We start from the raw sequence: 17,500 nt of genomic DNA on the forward strand, positions 1-17,500 counted from the left end.
GGAGTGAGAGCGAGAAAGAGAGAGACAGATATTGCACTGTGAAATTTCAAGTTTTAATTTAACTCTCTGAGTGTGCCATTAGGTGACATTTGGAACACCCACAGAGTTGTAAACGGATCAATTCAGACCGAGGATTTTACTGTGTGGGTTTGCAGGCTATTGTCGTGCCCCTATTATTATGAGAGTCCCCACAAAAAAAAGTCACAGTTACATAACAAAGAGAAAATATGATGAGTTTTACTTTGAAGATTCTAAGTCTAAAACTTTAACTCATTTTTCACCTAAATAAGATTACGCTTCATTTTTTTTTCTGTTGCTTTTCTGTGAAGATGATTCATCAGCTCACGCATGCACGCATGCACACACGCACGCACGCACGCACGCACACAGACACACACAGACACACACAGACACACACAGACACAGACACACACACATGCCTACGCGCATGTGTGGACAAAGAGCTCACGTCTTTGACTTCATTAAAAGTGGTGATACTAGTGTAGATCACTGGTTCTCAAACTTTTCAGGCCGCTACACCCCAAAATCATCATATTTGAACTGGGGACCTCCCAAACTAAACATATTTGAACTGTGAACCTCCCAAACTAAACATATTTGAACTGTGAACCTCCCAAACTAAACATATTTGAACTGTGAACCTCCCAAACTAATCATATTTGAACTGTGAACCTCCCAAACTAAACATATTTGAACTGGGAACCTCCCAGGACAGATCACCTGCACACGTAGGCACCTAAACACAACAAATTGTCTTTTGAAGGGAGACCCAAGATGAAAGCTCCCGGATCCTTCTCCTTAAAAATATCACTTAACACACGTGCCACATAACCCCAAAACCTGGATATCTACTTGCATTCCCAAAAATAGTGATAGTAAGTTCCAAGATCTGCATGACATTCATGACACAAAGGAGTTATTGAGCAGCCCATTTCGTTGAATATCACAGGGCTGTAATGTGCAGTCTGTGAATAACGTTGTATACCGTACTGTCCCTCTTAATCTGTTACAGCTGAACATAATGTTTAACCGAATCTATGGCCTCTTGCCAGTCGTCCTCGATGTATTTGTTGTTAACATCCTTTTTCTGGAAGATTACCACCAGGGAGTCAAGAGGAAAAAAAATACAAATCAGTCAGGGAGTCTTGAGACAAACCAGTCCCTAATCGAGAGATAAGCGACCGTCAGGTCACATGTAAAACCATCATGTCTGATGGTGGCTCTAAATGGGACAGATCCATGTTGATGACATGACTCTAGACATACTGTGTACCGCTTTGCGTGATACTGTGTACCGCTTTGCGTGATTTTAGGGAAAAATCTGTAGGAGCAGTGTCCAAAAATGTGTTTGAAAGAATCGGCCTGATGGTGGCGCTAAATGGGACAGATCCATGTTGATGACATGAGTCTAGACATACACTGTGTACCGATTTTCAGTGATTTTAGGGCAAAATTTGTAGGAGCAGGGTCCAAAAATGTGTTTTGCAAGAATCTGCCTCATGGTGGTGCTAGAAGAGGGCCATGTGAGAAATGAGGGGTGGAGGTTGTGGTTTGGCAGCCAAGTAGTGTGTGCATCTTTGAATATGCTGAATCCATTTCTGACGTTTTCTAAATTCAAAATGGCCGCTTTAAACCGTAAATGGTCATATACCAACTTAAATTGGGACTTTTTTGTTGATTTTGATTATGAATTAAATTATAAATGTGATTATTTATATGCTTATACATTATCTGCATTTCAAAAGCCAAATATAGACAATCCACACAAAATGATTAGAACAATGACTGCCACAATAGCCTAGCAAAAATAGTCACTTCATCATTTGGAAAATCAACAAAAAATGATCAAAATCATCCCAATTTAAGTTGGTATATGGCCATTTCCGGTTTAAAACAGCCATTTTGAATTTAGAAAATGTCAGAAATGGATTCAGCATCCTCAATAACCCCCAAAACCACTCCAATATTTTCAAATCAGCCAATCAGTTTTTGACATATTATCCATTATTAAAGGTGATTATGCTAATTAAAGCTAATTATGCTAATTATGAAAATTGCTCAACATATACAAGTTAGCATCCGGCAGTTTCTACATGCTGGGGACCCATACTCAACATTTCTAACATAAAACTTTAGGGTACTCAAAAGCCCCTTTTCGACTGCAGTTTTAGCACCACACCACACCACACTACACCACACCACACCGCACCACATAAAAATATCTACATTTTCCATTACACAAAAGTACCCCTATCGGTAAGAAACAAATTGACCCTTATAACTGTGATAATAATACAATATAAATTTGTATTACAACTATCCTAATTATAATGCACTATAATGGATTATAACTGTGATGATAATACATTATAAAGTATTAATGTATTACTATGATAATTATAATACACTATAATAGATTATAATAGTGGTTATAACACAATAGAATCTATTATCATGTATATTACAACTATATCCTGGTGGGCTAAATGAAAAGTAAGTGAGTGATCAGTCATTATGATGTGTCTGGCCCTGTTTGGCCTAGCTCAGACCTACTAAAGAGTGGATACTTTTTAGTACCCCGTTTAGTACCACCTTCACACCACTCTACCCAGGTCCTTGTAGTGGAAAACCTGGCACAGGTGGGCGGTGTGGTGTGGAGTGGTGTGCAGTTGGGCCAGTGGAAAAGGGGCTAAAATGTCTGGGTTCACAATGAGGCTCTATGGGCTGGCTACTAGACTACTTTGCTATAAAGGGGACCAAGTGGCGGTGGCAAACATAATGAATTAATAAAGTGACGTATTTGAAAAAAAGAGAAAAAAGAATGCTCCTTTGGGAGATTAAATTGTGTCTGCAGCTGCTGAAACGACATCGAAACACCGTCTCCAAATAAATCACCCGGCAATCTAAGCCCTCGAGAGTGCCAGGTCTTAAAGACAACCCTGGGCCCAATTCATGATGACTAGAAATTGGGGTTAGCAGTGACTTTAGGTCTCCTTTACCTACATTGGCGGTGATCCATCGCCATAATCTAATAGAAATAGAAATAATAGGGCTTTCTCCAATCTCCCTATGAATCTTATCTTTTTCCCAAGTTACAAAACGCCCATAGTGAGTTTGTTGAGCAGCCCCGTGAACCCACACAGCGTTTATTGTGCAAATAGGCTTGGAATCGTTCCTAGTTGAAACGAGCATGACAAAAGCCCAGTTATAGAAAAGCACATTTGGCATATTGCCAGGCCGGCTTTATTGGTTGTTAATGGCAAGACGTTACTTTTTCGCCTAGGTCTCTTTCCATGGCAAATCTGTTGGGAATCATTATGGGAAGCTTCTGTAGAGGGCTGGGGTGGGGGATGGATATCATCTTTTTTATTAAAGGGATTTCACTTCCAAAAAAACCTTTGGTCATTTTATCATCTAATCAGGCTTTTATGAACACTCTGAGCAGTTTTTAATTTGCTTGATTCAATATTTAGATATTTGATGTAAATGCTATCAGTCCTCCTCCTCCAGGAGGAGGGCCCGGCCCATACACACCCATTTTAACTTCAAACTCCATTTTAACCATGATTGATTCATTAAAAACACCCATTATGGTGACTCATACTACCCTCCTAATATGTGAGCAGGACGTGTTTTTTTTTTTTTTTTACAACTTTTTTCAATTATTTTTAACTCTCCCCACGCTTTGAACGGTAACGTTCGCCCCATTTTTTACAGAACCTCGATGCCAATACGGCGCTCGTTCGGTTCGTTCGTCTGATGACTGTAAGCTGATGAGGGGTCGCACGGCCGTGTACTGTAAACACATTTTCCGCGGTGATGGTGTAAAAAATCCATTATGCGTTAGATCAACGGAGAACAATTCACTTCCTTGTTGATTTCCTCTGGCTGTAAGGCTCTGTGGCCAGTGACTGGTCTTCTTCTTCTTCAACACATAACAGGCAAATTCACATTCATTCTCGCATGACGCCGCCCTCTGCTGCCTGGCAGACCAAAGTGCACTATTGCACAATAAAAAATAAATAAATAAATAAATAAATAAATGTCTGTCTATCTGCTATAACGTCGCAAAGGTAAGCCGCTTTTTGATGGCACCAGACCCAATAAATAAATAAATAATCTGGCAGTAGGAGAGTTAATAATTATTTATTGTGGGCTCGCCTGAAAGGCAAGAACACTATGTTATCTTCATTATTTATATAGTAAGTTCCGTCGCAGACAAAGGCAGTATTTATTTAGTGAGTTCCGTCGCAGACAGTACAAAGGCAGGCCCCTTAGCCAATGACGTGCAATTGAGGTGTGGAAAATCTGGGAGTGGTGTTAGCTGGAGTATTGGTTGAGCTTAACATGACAGTTAAGCTCAACCAACAGTATTTCCAGTTGTATTTTTATTTTTATTTTCCCAAAGAATTATTAAAAATAAATGAAAAAAGGGCCTGATAACATTTACATCAAATATCTAAATATTGAATGAAGCAAATTAAAAACTGTTCAGGGTGTTCATAAAAGCCTGATTACACGATTTTTTATATAATAATATATATATTTAAATATCCCTTTAAGCCCTTCCGGCCCATAAAAGATAATGGAAGGTCATGCCAGCATTCCAGGTTTTTCTTAACTGCATTAATGACTGGGTCCAAATTCAAGTGTGACAAATCTTTTACATTGGCAGAGATGTTGATACCAGAAGTGGTCCATTTAAAAGGGAAAATCATTTGGGATGTCTGAATCGGTCAGAGTGCCTAGAGGAATAGCTTCGGGTTCACTTAATGTTACTGCTGTAACCCGATAAAACACTGAAATCGTGTACACCTGGAGGACATACTGTTGTACCCCACTGGCTCACCTGCCAGTGAGGAGCCTCTACCGGGAGGACATGCTGTTGTACCCTACTGGCTCACCTGCCAGTGAGGAGCCTCCACCGGGAGGACATACTGTACCCTACTGGCTCACCTGCCAGTGAGGAGCCTCCACCGGGAGGACATGCTGTTGTACCCTACTGGCTCACCTGCCAGTGAGGAGCCTCCACCGGGAGGACATACTGTACCCTACTGGCTCACCTGCCAGTGAGGCGCCTCCCCCGGGAGGACATGCTGTTGTACCCTACTGGCTCCCCTGCCAGTGAGGAGCCCCCACTGGGAGGACATACTGTACCCTACTGGCTCACCTGCCAGTGAGGAGCCCCCACCGGGAGGACATACTGTACCCTACTGGCTCACCTGCCAGTGAGGAGCCCCCACCGGGAGGACATACTGTACCCTACTGGCTCACCTGCCAGTGAGGCGCCTCCCCCGGGAGGACATGCTGTTGTACCCTACTGGCTCTCCTGCCAGTGAGGAACCCCCACTGGGAGGACATACTGTACCCTACTGGCTCACCTGCCAGTGAGGAGCCCCCACCGGGAGGACATACTGTACCCTACTGGCTCACCTGCCAGTGAGGAGCCTCCACCGGGAGGACATGCTGTTGTATCCTGCTGGCTCACCTGCCAGTGAGGAGCCCCCACCGGGAGGACATGCTGTTGTACCCTACTGGCTCACCAGCCAGTGAGGAGCCCCCACCGGGAGGACATACTGTACCCTACTGGCTCACCTGCCAGTGAGGAGCCCCCACCGGGAGGACATACTGTACCCTACTGGCTCATCTGCCAGTGAGGAGCCTCCACCGGGAGGACATGCTGTTGTATCCCGCTGGCTCACCTACCAGTGAGGAGCCCCCACCGGGAGGACATGCTATTGTACCCTACTGGCTCACCAGCCAGTGAGGAGCCCCCAGCGGGAGGACAAACTGTTGTACCCCACTGGCTGACATGTTAGTATTTGTAATGTGCTCTGCATGTCACGCATGCAGTGTAACGTGTGCATTTGTGCTGCATGTGGTTTGTGTGTACTTGTACCGCAGTGTACTGTAGTGTACTTGTTGCGGCCGTAGGTCGCAGTTTAGTTGCGGCCGTAGGTCGCAGTTTAGTATCAAAACCTCCACCGGCCGTCGGTCGGTCGGTCGGTCGGTCGGTCACACGTCACACCTTTGCCCTGCTCATATCTCCGCATCAGTATGACATCACACCACATGTGTACACAAACCTTTGTGTACGTTGCTGTGGCAACAGTCTGTTGTTGCTGGTCTGTTAGTGTACGTTAGCAACCACCTTAGCAACCATGGTTTTACCCTAGCAACCAACTGTTTACCCTAGCAACCAACTGTTTACCATAGCAACCATGTTTTTTTTACCCTAGCAACCAACTGTTTACCATAGCAACCATTTTTTTACCCTAGCAACCAACTGTTTACCATAGCAACCATGTTTTTTTTACCTTAGCAACCAACTGTTTACCATAGCAACCATGTTTTTTACCCTACATCCCTCCATATATGGAGATAACCGACGAATCTCACTAAGTCTGACCTCACAAGCCCCATATTTGGACACAAACAACATATAACTCCATATATAGAGACATAGCTGCTGACATCAGTATGACATCACACTGCTGACATCAGTATGACATCACACCGTACACAAATGACCCTTATATAAGACCGGCATTATCTACCGACAGATTTCACGATGTAAAGTCCAGTTCAACATTTCAAACACCAAAAATGGTAAAATACCAAACAATACAGGTTCTCAGGGTTCTTGAAGATCAAGAGTCTTGGTCAAATACTTCTGTTGGTTTCTGCACTGATCATTTATACAATTCAGCTGTGTTTGCTCGTGTCATCATGAGGTCATAAATCAGCCATGCCCAAATATAGATTTTACGGGTTTACAGCATGCTTACTCAGTTATTCGTTTTGTGAAAGTCCTATGACGTCTATGATATCTGACATCATCATACATACATTCCCTTTTATGCCCATAAATGGAGATCCCCTCTGTAGAACCAGCCACTGACATCACTGTAATGTCAGGGGAACCAAATCCCTTTTATGCCCATATATGGAGATCCCTGTGATGCCAGGGGAACCAACTCCCTTTTATGCCCATATATGGAGATATGGAGATCCCCGTGTTGCCAGGGTAACCAAATCCATTTTATGCCCATATATGGAGATCCCTGTGATGCCAGGGGAACCAAATCCCTTTTACGCCCATATATGGAGATCCCTTATGTCATCAATATTAAGCCCATATCTGTGAATATCTATGGGTACCAGATGTCTCCATATATGGTTAAATGGTCCGATATACATCACTGGCCAGAAGACCAAGAAATGGTGCAACCTCGCCCTTTGCTTTTCTCCCTTAGGCATCTTACTGGTAGGTAGTTTAATGAGGAATGCAGTATGGTGGTAGGTAGGTAGTTATGGCCTTTGATATAAGATTTTCACTTTCTAGGATAACTATATTTGCTATTCCCAGATGATGCCCTTTTAGGGTACCCCTCATGCCCATATAGGGAGATCCCCAGGCTTTACTAATTAACATAAGTTTTATGCCCATATATGGAGATCATTGTCCCAATGTCATCAGATATATGGGCATAAATGGACACAGGCAAACTAGATGGGCTGTATGGATATCCAGATGTGTGATCTAAGTGTTTTATTCCAAATGTGGCACCCCACAGACATATTTCCAGAAACAAAATCCCTTTCATGCCCATATATGGAGATTTCTGATGTCATCAATCCCAGGCCCTGTAAAAAACATGGTTGCTATGGTAAACAGTTGGTTGCTAGGGTAAAAAGTTGGTTGCTAGGGTAAGAAAACATGGTTGCTATGGTAAACAATTGGTTGCTAGGGTAAACAGTTGGTTGCTAGGGTAAAAAAACATGGTTGCTGTGGTAAACAGTTGGTTGCTAGGGTAAACAGTTCGTTGCTAAGGTAAAAACATGGTTGCTATGGTAAACAGTTGGTTAGTAGGGTAAACCTTCAATGATTTTGACATCTTGTTACTAATCTGTCGGTAGATAATGCCGGTCTTATATAAGGGTCATTTGTGTACGGTGTGATGTCATACTGATGTCAGCAGTGTGACAGGAGATAAGCGACCAACGGTCGCTTATCTCCCGATTAGGGAGTCTTACTGGTAGTGTAGTGTCTATAGTGTGTACTCGTATTGCAGTGTACTTGTACACGCAGCTGCTTGCTGCACCTGCTCTTTTTAAACCCAAATATGTGGGCTGACATTTTGTCTGTTCCCTTTTTAGATTGTGTGGAGTCTCTACACACCTTTATCACACGTGCTTTATCTCACACACACACACCCACACACACATGTAGGCCTATGTGTGTTGTTATACTTACAAGGACTTTTTAGGACAATTTCAGGACTGCATTGCAAATAGCTGTAGATAGGCAAAAAATAAAATTGCCAATCACAGCGCAACGTGTTGTGAGCTTATAGTTAGGCTATTTTTCAATGTGTCACATCGCTGCACAAGTATGTATAAAATAGGGGAAACTCCGATCCCAACCCCCTAAACCCCTAAATGCCTGATTCTAATCGTAACCCCAGAGTGGTCAAGAAAAATTATAAACCAGTCATCCATGCTTTTGTTATGGTCCGTAGAGAAGGACTAGTTTTAAACAAGAACACAATATGGAGATAGATTCTGAGATAGAGCCATTTTCCTGCAAATCATTCCATTGCTTCCACTGGTAGATTTCACCTCCTGATTCTGTTTGCTCCCAATGGATTATGGGGATTTGAGTTTTTTGTTTCAGTGGAACGGTTTTGATATAAGAAACCTTATATCCTGATTTTAGTCTGGAAAAGCACTCGACGTCGGATTTGAAATCCCAAATTTAGTCGGGATAGGCACCCTGTGAGTTAAAAAACAGACCCACAAAACGATGGTTTAGTGATAATAGTGAAGGTCACAAGACTCGCAAACTCGGGCGCCCTAGCTAAATCATTAGTCCTGGGCTACATCTGTGCAAAATCTGGCGCTTTTAGACTGATTAGCACGAAAAAACCCTAAGGCCTCCGACTAAAGATAAAGGGTTGTCTTAACCCCTCACATGCTACTTAAAGCAGATTTGTTTCCCTTCCTGTAGTATAGTGTATAGAGAGTCAACTTGATTTGGCCGCTGTGGCGACCCCGAAGGTCGCCGACTCGGGCGCCCTAGCTAAATCATTAGAGCATGCCCTGGGCTACATCTGTGCAAAATTTGGCACTTTTAGACTGATTAGCACGAAATTACCATTTTATCTCCCTAAGGCTCCCGACTACTTGTAAGGACCAGGAAAATGGTCCTCACAATGTCTCTCAAACTCTGCTATACTTGTGGGGATACAGCCTACTGTATGGTCCTCGCAAGACTAATGGGTGTCCACACACACACACACACACACACACACACACACACACACACACACACACACACACACACACACACACACACACACACACACACACACACACACACGCAATGACAGCATGTCACTATGATTGACAGGTATCCTGACCAGAAGGCAGGGACGTGTGTTTTCGGTGCCATGGCATTGGTCCGAAGGTTCATTAGTACTATGCCTAACCCTAACCCTAACCTCAGTAACCCTAACTAAATTCCGACTAATGAACCTTCGGATTAATGAACCTTCAGACTTATGGGCAGTGCCCGTGTTTTCTTCATCTAACGTTATTATAATGGAGTAAGAATTTACAGTGGGTTGGGGAAGTGTCTAATGATGTGTTCGAGCGGCACGATTACCTATACAAAGTCAATGCAAAGACGAGACGACGCGCGACCGGGCACGAACGAGCCAAGCGGGGCAACGCGAAAAACGCGAACGGTCGCCTCGGTATCTTCGCCCCAGCTCAAAAAATCCAACTGAAGCGACCTTCACTTCCCCCCACTCCACCCATCGCGTCCTGACAGCCAATCAGTTGATCGTTGATGTTGTCCGGAAACACAGAAATATTGTTTCACCTTGATTCTGACGTGACATAATTTCTTCCCAGCGCTGACCAGCGTGACCAAAGTGAAGCGATTGAAGCGATTAGAAACAAATATATCTCTTCAAGTTCGAAAGCATTAACCCTTGCCTAACACCAACAATTTTCCAATGTTTCCCCTGCATGTGCGACTTGGGTGTACTCTAGAATTAAAATTCGCGATTATTCGATTAATCGCCAAAGTAGAATAGTTAATAGTTGCAACACTAATTAGTCATGAACTATGCCTGTCCACTTTCAACCCACACACACACGCACGCACGCACGCACGCACGCACGCACGCACGCACGCACGCACGCACGCACGCACGCACGCACGCACACACGCACACACACACACACACACACACACACACACACACACACACACACACACACACACACACCACGTACACTGTGTGCTTGGTACAAACAACACAGGTGGGAGGCTGTCAATCAAATCAGATCTATAAATGAATCATAATTACAGTCATTTGACACATTGTCCGCCTACTCCAAGCTCTCCGTGTGTGTGTGTGTGTGTGTGTGTGTGTGTGTGTGTGTGGGTGCGCGAGCTTGTGCGAGTGCGTGTGTGTGTGTGTGTGTGTGTGTGTGTGTGTGTGTGTTGGTGCGTGTGTGCGTTCATGTGTGTGTGTGAGATAATAAGGTTACAGTTAATAGTGATGTAATGAGAGCTGTGCTGTTGTCCCCTGGATTAATGTTGTTACACTCCTACACCTCTCTCTCTCTCTCTCTCTCTCTCTCTCTCTCTCTCTCTCTCTCTCTCTTTCTCTCTCTCTCTCTGTGAACGATTGTACGCTCATAGCGCGGCACTCGGTGCCACGCTATGAGCTTGTAAATCTGCTATTTTTTAATAGCCAAAGTATTTAAAAAAATGGTTAAATGGCTTAATTACTGGACCGGGTCCGAAGCAGACCCGTGGATAACTGGACCCGGCCCAAAGCAGGGCCGAGTAGAACTGGACCTGGTCCAAAACGGACGAGAATGACTCGATTTCATTAGACCCGGTCCGACTGGGTCTCCAGACCCGCACTGGTCCTGAGGAGACTAGTCGTGCGTGTGTCAGTCACCTCCCCCCACCCCAACAGAACAGTCACAGCCAGAGCTCTGTGTTGCAGAGTACACTCTCGCCGACTTTCATAACCGCTCATCCGTGCAGATATAAAGACCACAAACATGCTCCACACAGATGACGCTCCACCTCGCAAGTTCCCGGTGACTTTTGCTTGCGTCTCACCTCTCTAAAACCCGCTGCGGTGTTTTAACAGCGCGGCGCGCATGAGATTGATCGCGCTTCAATCGACCGTTAACGTAAAGCGTTGCCTCAGCAAGCGAGAGCAGACGATAATTTTGGAGCGTAATTTGCAACTAAAGTGTCTCATTTTAGGGTTAAAGAGTTAAATGATTTTAAAAAGCTGGTCGTCCACACGGGTCCATCCATTTCAGATGGACAGACCGAGACTTGTGGCAATTGAAACAGCTCTGACCCCGACCGTGCCCTGCCCAGGGACAAGTCAATATGTTGGATCACCACTCGGCTCGGTTGTCAGTTCCGAGCTTACACTCCGCTCCATTTCAGAGGCAAATATTGTACTCCACTACATTGACCGTGCTTTTTGATCCACCATTTATTGTATTAATTAATTAATTCATTGATTTATTTATTATACCTTTTGGTGCTTAACCCATTAAGACCAGGACATAGCAGAAATAAAAGATAGATGTAGACCTGATACCGATGTTTTCTGTTGAGATTGGCACATTTCACCCAGGTTTTTTTTTCCTCTGACTCACCTCACTTTGTCTGCTGACCTCACTCAGCAACGAAATAAAATAAACAAAAATGAAAATTAAACAAATCACACGTGCACTGCAATGTAGTTTCAAATGCACCGCTTTTTTTAGAGTAAAAAAGAAAAAAAAGACCTGTGTGACATGTGTGATCTTGGCAGGTTGCCCCAGGAAATGTGTCAATCTCTACAGGAAAAAACTATGTGTGGGGGTCCGCGGCCAAATACATGTAATTGTGGGGGTCCTTGACATGAAAAAGTTTACGAACCACTGTAATATAGAAACATGAACGTTTTTCAGAAAAAAAATGTTAGGATTTAGAAGAGATTTTGTAAAATCAGCCTCAGGTCTTAATGGGATAAAGTATTATTTTGATGCCAATACTCGAGGAAGTACAATTATAAAATACAGGCCTTTTACTTGTAAGCGAGGTGGAAAAAGTACTCACATGCTGTATCAATACTGCACTCTCTTACAAGTAAAAGTCCAGAATTCAAAAGTAAATGTATGAAAGTATTGGCATCAAAATGTATTTAAAGTAACAAACAGCATAGGTAAGAAATAGGGCTAAAGTGGTTTACGTATGTTTTATAATATTCTAATTTATGTCTGCAAAGTAACTAGTAACTAAAGTTTTCAAATAAATGTTGTGGAGTAAAAGTACAACATTTGGATCCCAGATGTAGTGGAGTAGAAGTAAAATTATTGGAAATGGGAAATACTCAAGAAAAGTACAAATACTTCAAAAGTGTACTTAAGTACAGTAATTGAGTAAATGTTCTTAGTTACTTTACACCACTGGTAACAGATTATTTGTACATTGTGGTACATCGAAGTACTTCCTTGCTGACAGCTTTAGGTTTTAATGGGCGTCCGCAGCTCAGGAGCTGGAGAGGAGAGGCCGCCAGGGGAGGGGAGGGGTCGCGAGTTCCATTCCCCCGCTCCACCAGGCAAGTGTCGGTGAGTGAGAGACTGAAGCTTAAGTGCTCCCTGGGGGCTGTTAAAAATAGTCACACACACACGCACACGCACACGCACACACACACACACACACACACACACACACACACACACACACACACACACACACCGCTCCTAATAGTCAGGATCAGTGTTGCCCGGTTTTGCAAGAGAAACACACGGACAGGTCTGCAGAAACAAGCGACTGGGGCACATACACACACACACTCGCGCGCACGCGCAAACACATGCACACGCACACGCACACACACACACACACACACACACACACACACACACACACACACACACACACACACGTCTCAATCTTGAGACGGGGGAATCCATGGGGGATCCATGGACAAATGTTAGTTTGGGGGTCCTTGATATGAACATGAGGAGAACCACTGGTTTAAACAACAGTAGGAAGTAAAGCCCAAATAAGCAGGTGAAGTGTGGGTTAGAGGGTAGCACGGGTCCAAAAAATGGGAGCCGAGCCGAAATGGAGCAGAGGAAATTTGGACTGAGCCGAATGGCCCCGAGAAAAATACAGATTTTCTATCCCCGGCCCGAAATGTATCCGAGAGTGATTGGATCCGACCCTAAAATGGAAACGGGGGAAACGGGCCTGATCTGTCCAGGTCTTTGGCCCGAACTGTGTCCATTGCTATATAATGCTTATTTTTTACCATTACTTATGAGACTAATAGCCTAGACAAAGTGCAGCAGCGCACTGCAGCCGCCGCTCCGAGGACCGAGAGGTGAGAGCTATTGCGGAGGGTTGCGTGTGCCGTGCGTCATGCAGAACAGTTAGATTTTCAGCTCAGTCCCCAGCTGAACAATCACAGTGATATCCACAACAAACACCAAGCTGTCCAGTGAGAGTGTTACTGTCCAGTCAGTGTCCACGACACCACAGCTCGCATCACAAAACTTTCCTCCTCCTGCACTCTCGGCTGCCCCACCAGAGTAATCACAGACTGAGACGAGACTCTGCTGGCTCGCGTGCGTCGGTGCGTTTGTGTTGCAGATGACAGATTTTAGGCGACTTTATGTCGCCCATCCCCGCAGATGATGTCCAGAAACATGCTCCATATAGGCTAAATGACATTCCAACCTGCATCTTCCAGGTGGCCTTTGTTTGCGTTTCACCTTGCAAAAAAAAGCCCTCCATGATTTTCACTTCAGCAGCAGTGCAACGCTTGAGATTGGATGCACTGAACGGGACTCATAAATAATAAATAAGCGAGACGATAATATGGATTTGGGAGCGTAATTACAAAGCATGTCTCATTAAAAACAATATATATTTTTAAGTTGAAGGGTATATACACATTATATTTTTAAAGCTCGGGTCCTCTCGGATCCTTGTGGGTAAATGCATTTTTTCTTCCACTGTTATGCCAATTAATCCTGCCAGTGAGGAGCCGGAACCGGAGTCTTTTACAAATGGATAGAAGACGTTTGGGACGCACTATGAGCTGTTTTTTGGAGTTTATAAACTCAAAATCATTTAAATTTTAATATTACATTTTATTTTTTAAATCTCGATATTCCGGGGTCCTGTTGTTTCGAGGTCCCAGTACTCCAGTTAGGTTTAAGGTTAGGGTTAGGGTAGGGGTTAGGGTTAGGTTTAGGGTTGGGGTTTAGGGTTGGGGTTTAGGCTTAGGGTTAGCATTCACCCGGTTAGCATTCACCAGCGTCGGCAGGTTAGCATTCACCAGTGTCGGCAGGTTAGCCTCAGACTGTTTTGACCTAGAAACAACAAACCTCAGAATAGCGCTACGTGCCTTTCATTTCTGGATTCTATATTCAACGCAAAGGAATACTTAAAGGGGCCACACCATAAATGTTCAAATCTTTCATGTATTTTATTATTCCCATGCAGTGTATTTTTTCATCCAAAAAAATACAATTCATTAACTCTAAGCCTTGTTTTTTTATTTCTGTGATTTTCTGAGTGAGTGTGTCCGAATGGTTCTCTCCTGAAAAAGGGACTGGTGTGATGTCACACCAGGGCCATATTACCCATAGTACTGCCCCTCAGCCAACGAGGCATTGGGCTCATTTCCTATTGGGCCCCCTCGAGAAGGGGGTGGTACTTTTTGGGAGGCTATATTCTATTGAGACTATACTGTATAAGGTGGAACCATGAGGTAAAGTGGTGCTAAAATTGGAACGATACAGAGAAGATTAGCATGGTGCCATGCTTTTAGCCCAAAGACAGCGCCCCAATGCCAACAGGGCATTTTGGTATTGCATCTGAAATGGCTTGGAATTAGAGACAGACATGAAATTTCAATATCTGAGTGATTGTTTAGGCTAAACCCTGTATAAAAACCGTATTATGGACCAATATTTATGTAAAAATTTTAAAAGCATGGTGTGGCCCCTTTACCAAACGGAATTGTTCTGTGTCTTCAAGATACAATGTGGTAGGTAAACGGTTTCAATTATATTTCTTTGGTGCTGAAGTATTCCTTTAACTCTGAGTCATCCAAAGCTTCTGTAATGGAGTCCCGGCATATAGACACAAGAGCTGGGCCGCCTTTAATGAGAGGAAGAGGAAAGACATGATTAAAAAGGGAAAATTGGGGAGTCGGGAGGATTTCAACCGGCTCAGAAAAAAAAGCATAAGAACAACACATAAATCACGTTGTGTCCAGAACGAGCCAGGAAACGCTGATGTTGTTGCATTTTCTCCGGGGAAAGGTGTCCGGTAGCTCAGGTGGTAAGAAGCCTAGTTCATTAGAACTAGGTTAAAATACGCACACGTATTGTTATAAGTTAAAATACGCACACGTATTGTTATAAGTTAAAATACGCACACGTATTGTTATAAGTAAAAATACGCACACGTATTATTATAATTTAAATGTATAATGTTATAGGGACTACTGATGATAATCCCAGCAGACTCTGATGTTTTAACACTGAATTCCAACTCTGTACTACATGTACCGATGTTTCCTGTTGAGATTGGCACATTTCACCCAGGTTTTTTCTCACTCACATCACTGACCTCACTCAGCAACGAAACAAACAGAAAATAAACAAAAATAAAAAATAAAAATAAAACAACTCACAGGAGGCAAGCAGTGATCACCCCATGATGTGCACTGCAATGTAGTTTCAAATGCACTACATTGCAGGTGCTTTTTGAGAGTGAAAAAATAATTAGACACGTGTGACGTGTGATCTGGACAGCTTGCCCCAGGAAACGTGCCAAGTTCAATAGGGAACAAATGTAATTTTGTTGCTGTTTTAAGTTTTGGCGGAGGAGACAGGTTTTCCTCCAATCGGAATAGAGTATGGCCTTCCTCCAATCATGGTCGAGTGGGGCGGGTCTTATGTGCATCAAGGCCCGCCCCACTTGATCGTGATTGGAGGAAGGCTGAACTGAAACTGAAACTTATTTTTAACACATTGGATGCCACCATAGACTGCCCTTTATTTTGAAGAGCCCCGGATGCCCCGATCGTGTCCATGTTGTGGAAATTCACAGTCTAAACATGGCTGCCCGTATGTTTACATTCAGACGAAAAAAAAATCCTAACCGCGGCTTACCGTCGCGGTACAGGTGGCCGAGTTGCATCATGGGATATGTAGTGTTTTCGCTCACCAGCGGCCACAGCAGCACCTGTTTACCTGGTTACCATGGTAACCAGTTATCTCGTCTCTGGACGAGATTGGAGTTAAAATTACCAAGAGGGTGGACGTCGCAAACGTAACATCCAGACCGACAAGGCGTGCCGTTGCTCCGATCCGCACCAAACTTAGCACAAACACTGGGGAGTGTTCATGACAACAGCCACGCTATGTTAAGGCCCCCGGGGACCACGGGCACACCTTTGCTCCAAACGACACCAAACTCGCCACAAACACTGTTTAGGGGTCGGTCATATGGTCCTGCAGCAAGTCCTCAAAAAAGGACCTTTGTTTTTGAGATACCCCTACCCGAGGTAGAACCAAACACAACCATGATTTTTCTTAACTATATGGTCTCGCAATTACTCTTTTACTGCCTATGGACAACTTATACTTTCTGGTAACGCAAGATTTGGTTGCCAGACAGGGAACGGTGGACGGTGTTTGCGATACTTGGCATGTTCAGAAATGTACTTTGTACTCTTTAGATACCTAAACAACAAAACAGAAAAAAATGTGTGATATGTCTTCTTTATTTTCTGAGCTGAGTATTTTTTTAGGGTCTCAATCTTCAGAAATAGTGTTTGTTCATGAGCTGGTCCACAGGCTTCCATTGACTCCAAAGCATTTCACAAAACTTCCGGCTGCAGTTTGGCTCCCATGGTGCGACAAATCTGCGGACTGGAATTGCACGATAGCGATAATGACGTAGATGACCGTTTAATAACCTTCTTTTTAATGACCTTGCAGCCAATAAGGATTATCTGCACACATATCAATTCACTTATATTCGTTAGATCTAATCCAATCTCTGATTAGTCACACCAAGGGTAGTCTTGTGTAGCCAGACAACTATTCCACAATCTCCGAATGCTATATAGAGTCTGGAACTATAGCTCCCGGACGGCGAGTATCGGAAGTAGTCACTGCTGCACTGAACTGTAGTCCCATTGGAAACATAACAGAAGCACACTAGCACAGACAGAGTCATTATGTAGTACCAATGGAAACATAACAGAAACACACTAGCACAGACAGAGTCATTATGTAGTCCTAGTCCCATTGGAAACATAACAGAAACACACTAGCACAGACAGTCATTATGTAGTCCCATTGGAAACATAACAGAAACACATTAGCACAGACAGAGTCATTATGTAGTCCATTT

The 17,500-nt window shown here is 43.7% G+C and overlaps 1 protein-coding gene across 1 annotated transcript in view; it reads right to left on the minus strand.

The window, feature by feature from the left end:
• The window catches only part of LOC308306457 (sodium channel protein type 3 subunit alpha-like), a 272,091-nt gene that overhangs the window by 246,978 nt on the left and 7,613 nt on the right, over positions 1-17,500 (minus strand). The gene's annotated exons all lie outside the window — the stretch shown is intronic.

Source organism: Nannobrachium achirus (assembly GCF_963921795.1).
Source record: "Nannobrachium achirus genome assembly, chromosome: 21".
NCBI lineage: Eukaryota > Metazoa > Chordata > Actinopteri > Myctophiformes > Myctophidae > Nannobrachium > Nannobrachium achirus.